A 6,171-nucleotide genomic window follows, 5' to 3' on the forward strand; every position below is an offset into this window, starting at 1 on the left:
ATTTGCTGGCTGATGCTAAATTGAAAAGCTGCTGCTAGATTTGCTTTTGTCACAAGGTTACTATAGACCTTGACTTTTCTTATGAGAGGAAATGACTTTATGTCATCCATTACTGGTGCTTATTATGGAGACTTCATACTGCCTCACAATATGGATGTCTTAGGTTTTGAAAGAAAATCAAAACAGGCACTTGTAGTGTTCTGGAAATGAGGGTAGTGGTGATGAAGCAGAAAAGGACTATATCATTAAGTTACTTTAGCTGTAAAATCAACAGAGCCCAGTCTCAGCATTATTATGGTCTGCTTCAATTTTAAAGTTCAAGTCTAAAAGGATACAAGATTAACCATCCATGGGCTTAAGTCTCTGCTATGAATTCCTCTCTCACAGTTCCCAGATTCAGCTGAGTATAAAACCAATGACTGCTCAAGTCAGCTGAAAAAGTATCACCTACAGCTTCCCTGCCTGCTAATTCCTCTTAAGCTTCATCCAGAAGCACAACAGAAGTACAGCAGCATAACTGCTCATTCCTTCACTAACTTCCAAGCTTTCAGTGGAAATCTTTTGGACTTTTGCTCTCCCTCTGAGCTTCCTCCCCTTGCTTCTAAAAGCATCCCTCCTTGTCCAACCCTCCCCCCAGCATATTTTAACTTTATTTTACCCATCTTATTTTACATACACTGAAAAATATTCAGTTTATTTCCCCTGGAAAATATATATTATTATATTATATATTATCATATATTATTATATTTATTATATAAATTATTTCCCCTGGAAATAAACTGAAACAGTGACACAGAGAACCAACAGCAGGAGATAGAGCAGCACTCCCAAGCCTAAACTTTAGAAGCAATCCCTTCACCCAGGGGCACAGCAGACACCTTCTGGTCCTTTGCCAAAAAATATGACTTCAGAGTTTTAACACTATCACTACTTTAATGCTGTTTCACACCTGGTTCACATTCAGTGTCCACAGATACACAAAGCAGCCATAAAAAATGGAGAGGACTGGCAGGTGTTCTCTTTTCTTTGTACACCAGGTGAACCTGCATTTCTGAGGGGAAAAATCCCCTTTGGGTTAATTTAGCTGCTTTGCAGTTATGATCACATAGATACGTGGCTACACACACTGCATGCAAAAGTGAGTGCTTGCTATGGAGAGAGAGTGATTTTGGGAATTGTTTAGGGTTTTGGAATCGATGAATATATAAATAAAAGATTAACTCAAACTTGAATCAAGAAATTAAATGTACATTCTGCACCATTACCGTAACATTCACAGATCTATAAATGGGAAAAAAAGATTTTAATTACTTTATTATGCTTATATTTAAATGAAAGAGGATTTTTGATACTACACAAAAAAAACCAAAATCCAAATGGGTGCAATACAATCACACATGGAAACTGCACACACCCCTCAGGACAGGCCATGAAGCACCCAACACCCCCAGCTACAGGCAGGGGATGGAAAAAAGCCCCCCAGGATTTCTTTCCCATGACACCCCCAGCAGGAGCCACCAGTTCCACATTAATCCAAAAACAGCCCCTCTCATTTAGGCAGCATGGGGGAGAAATCCTGGGATTCTCCTGTTGGCTCCCACCCTGCTCCATAGGGATGCAGGACTCAGCTCCAAGCCAGGCAGCTGCTGACCAAAAATCAGGAAGCAGCAATGGCACAGTAACATCTGCACACCCCAATCTGTTAAAGTCTTCTCTTGCTTTTATTTTTCTGGGTTCAAGGCACTGGGTTTTAAGGTAAATGGTTTAAAAATAAAAGAATTAATGCTCAACATTAATTCTTCTGTTTTCCTGAAACATTCTCTGCCTCTACACAGGTGTTTTTGCTGGAAGTGAACATAGACCAAGAGACACTTGCATGTAAATTGTACAGGTTCTGGATGTTTCCAGTAGCATCTTTCATTTTCCCATCCCATTCAACAGCCTGCACCAAGTCCTAGAGCCAGATCAGCACAAAGGGAATGTCCCCTGGGAAAAGTAAGAACAGAATCCCAGGAACACAGGGCTGCCACGGATGTAAACCCTGAGCCCTCTCCCTGGCTGCTGAGTATGGTAGAATAAGCTGTAAGCAAGTACAGAGCTGAAAGTATAAGAAAAAGCTGAAACTGAGATATTAAAATGCAGCTGCAGAGATCAAGGACATCAGAAGCCATAAGACTGGCATGATTTTTAGGGTTTTTTGCCCCTTCAAAATAATCTAGTGGCAGTGGTATATTTATATTGCAGTGGCTGACAAAAGGCTGCAGTGTGCTAACATCTCTGGCCCTGCCCTGTAGATCTTACAACACCAAAAAGTTGCTTTATTGAAGAGAAGAAAACTATAGACTTGAAAAAGAAATTTCTTTTTTAGAAACCTTAGGGTTCAGGAAGCCAACTGTAATAACATCAGTTGACACTTTCACAAAAACACATAGTAAAGAGAGAGCAAAGACTTTAAAGGGGAAAAATCCACCTCAGAACCCTGTACCAAATATTGTGACTTCTCCCATGCTAAGACATTTCCCACACTTTCAAATGTGAAATAAATCTATGACATCTTCAGCCCACCCAGAACAGGCTTGACTATTTCCTCTCTGCCATGGTTTTTCTTTCAGTCTCACAGCATATGTTCTAGAGAAACATCTGAGATTACAAGAAAGCATCAACTTCTCTATGTTATTAGCTATACAGCACATCATCCTGAGTTATGTGACAGCATTTTTTTCAAGCTGACATATCAAGGAGACCAAAAAAGTGCTACTCAATTTCTTCTCAGGAGTTCCTGTAAGAGATTTATTCTTTACAGGCAGTCCATGACAAACAAACTTCATCATTTTTATTACACCGAAAATAGACTTAGCATTTCTATTCCAGGAGATCTAGATACATTTTTGCTAATTGTGCAGTAGCACGTTTTTTTGAACAGTCTAGAAAGCTGTCTAATACAGGGCTGAGAAAATCAGGGATTTTCTGGTAAAACTGGCAGTAAATAAAGATAACTGAAGGTCATTTACTGCTGCTATTGTGGCTGCATCCAAAGTAAACCAAGGATGCTGAACATTAATTTAAAGGAAAGAAATACCTAAACTAGTTTATAGACACTCAGGAGATGCTCTAAGAGCAATATCATAATGCTGCATCTGCATTTAATTTGTCCCTGCTGCAAACAAACCAAGCCTGAGGTCAGCCTTAGCTCTTTACTTTCATCAGAAAGTTACTCCACTGCTCATGGGGGTTGGTGGAGATGGCAGCATCCACTGGCTTCTTGGTAGCAGGAAACTCCTAGCTAAGAAGAGATCTAGTGGTTTCTGGCTTGTATTTTTTGTTTGGAGGGAGCACAACATGCTCTTAATTTCACTCCTTGGCGAATAAGCAAGCCTGAATGTGCTGCCATTCCAGCACAATTCCAGGATTTTACAGTTGTCCTGGACACAAGTAATACTGAGGTATGTCTGAGGACTCAGACAAAGGGTAAATTTCCCATAGGGACTTGGCTCTATCCTTCTGGAGTCAGTGCTATGCAAAAGGCACAATAACAAAGCTGCAGCTGTCTCAGCAGAATCTGGCACTTGCAGTGGATGGATGGATGGATGGATGGATGGATGGATGGATGTCACAGCTTTGTCTGTGCAGGAGCATCCCCAGTTCTGTGGTGTTCATGAGTAAAACATTCCTTCCGTCCACATAAAGGGCTGAATAAGGACTGCTAACACTTGTCCTTACAGAACCAGAAAGAGCCCTTAGCCTGAAAGTATTTCATAGATAAAAATGAGAGACTCAGGAACTATCAGTTGCTATTTCACAGAAACAAAGTACTTAAAAATCAATTAAAACAAGCTCCTACCAACTCCCTGCAGCACCTGCCATTACTCCAAACATCCCTGAGGCCACATGACAGAACTTGTATACAAATAAAAAATAAAAATCCCAACTTGCATATGAACAGTTGACACCCAGGCCATTCACATCAGAAGTTTAACACTCTGACAGATCAATACCATTTTTCCATTACTTGTGTCCACAGATTTAGCACTTTGACTTTTCCTTAGCAGCCCTGAGGGGAAAATGAGAGATGTGTGTGACTGCACAGGAACTATGAGATGTCTCTTAAGGGCATTTAGAGCTATTATAATAATCATTTCCTTTCAATGGATGAAAGAACTAATGACATTAGACATGGAGAAATACTTGATGCTACCTATACATTACATTGCAGCTGGATGGGCAACCTTTGGAGCTCTAGGAGCTGCTCAAAAGCCTTCAAGAGAAGTCTCCACACCAGAGGTGATGGCACCTCACCCTGCTGGTGGATATTTTCTGTCTCTAACATTGGAACATTGGCCAGGTCTGACCCACAGAGGCCTTTAGCTGTGTATCTACCTCCAGCCCCATCCCAGGATGGGGAATGGAATTTCCCATTCTCAAGCTAAAGCTGTCAGCTTCTGGATGTTACTTTTCTCCTCACTCTGAGATACACAACATTGATCTTGTAAATCCCAGCCATACAAGAGCTTTCATTCACAGCTCATACAATCAAAAAGTTTGGCCTTCCATTCTTCACAGAAACAGCATTGTTACAGAGAGAAGAGGAGGCAGCATGGGTAGAAAAACCTGGGCATGACCTAAACAAAAAAATAAGAAAAAATCCTATAATTCAAATTCCTTAGTAGTATGAGATACTGGTTTGCATTAACCATCTTGCATTAATGGCAAGACAGTAATTTGCTGGGTTATCTTGTCTAGACTCTGCTTTTGCCAAGGAGGGTTGGACCAGATGGTGTTCCTTGAGATCCTTTCCAACCTGGTATTCCATGAGCCAGGAACCACTGATGTGACCCACACACCACAACGAAGCTGTTAGTGCCCAGGATGCTCCCACAGCACAGTCCCTGTGCTCAGAGCTGCCTCCATCTCCCAGCACAGGATTTGGGCACTACTCAGCAGCTCAGGCTGGCAAGGCAGTGCCTACACATGGCTTGTGTACTACAGACTGTAACACATCTCAGACCAGCACGTAAATCTAGGATTGGGTTTTTTTTTTCCCTAGGAGAAACATTCCAGAAAGTGTTTTACCATGTGGTAGGAAATACTGCTTGTGTCCTCTTCACTGTGAAGATCCAGGGAAGTTTCTGACAGTAGCCCTTCATGGTTTTGTTGTTGTTGCTTCCCTGACAAATCTAAAAAGCCTCCACAACTGCCTCTGCCCAGCATTGTATACATGAAAGGTGACCATAGGAAACCCCTAGAGCTGGGAGGATGGGCTCCTCCTCAGGCTGGGAGGTCCCAGGTTCTAATTAGTCTTGTAAAGACTTGAAATAATCTGGAACTGCTGCTTAATTCAACAAAACTCATTTTGGGTATGAAGGCAGAGCCTGGTGTAGGAAATGGTCAGAAGGGCACTGAAACATAAAGAGACTTTACTAACAGCAGCTACTTGGGATTACTCAGTGCCTGAAATGCTCAAAATGTATTCCAAAAGAGTGAATTTCTGTGCAACCCAGTTGATAAATGCACAGTCCCAGCCTGGGTTTCTCTGCTGACACAATCATCCCCTGGAGTGATGGACACAGGAATCCCATCCCACTGACACCACCAGAGCTGGAATGGCTCACACCACCAATGATGACTGATCATCATCATACTCAGGCAGTGTTGAAAACAGCTGTAAACCTGAATTAGTATCACAAAGCTAAGTTCCTAAAAATGAGAGAACTGAAATACTGTGAAATATGGATGAGATACATAAGAATTAAGCTAACATAGATCTACATAAGTTTAATGCAAGCCAGGGATCCTTCTCCACAATAAGGAGGAGATGCAGAGCTATGAAGGTAAATGAGTCTTATGTGAGGCTTATGGAAGTCAATCCCTATTATCTTTCTTCTTCTTCAGGCTTTGTTTTGAGCAGCTAGCTGCTTTTAAGTCTTCAGGAAAAAGTAGCATCATGCAGTGCAGGGCAAACCCAAACTGGCTCCTTTTATCTGCCTATCTTCTGAGTAAACATGGCATCATTGTTCTCCCTCAGCAACATCTTTCATCTTTGTTTTAGGGATGTGGGTGAGCTGATGTAATTGTGAGAACCCATCAGCATTTTATATCTGAGAACCACAACTCCAAGGGCATCCTCTCTCCAAAAAAGTATGTGCAAAGATTTCCCTGGCATCTTTGTTC

Source organism: Calypte anna, chromosome 20 (genome assembly GCF_003957555.1).
Source record: "Calypte anna isolate BGI_N300 chromosome 20, bCalAnn1_v1.p, whole genome shotgun sequence".
In the NCBI taxonomy this organism is placed as follows: Eukaryota; Metazoa; Chordata; class Aves; order Apodiformes; family Trochilidae; genus Calypte; species Calypte anna.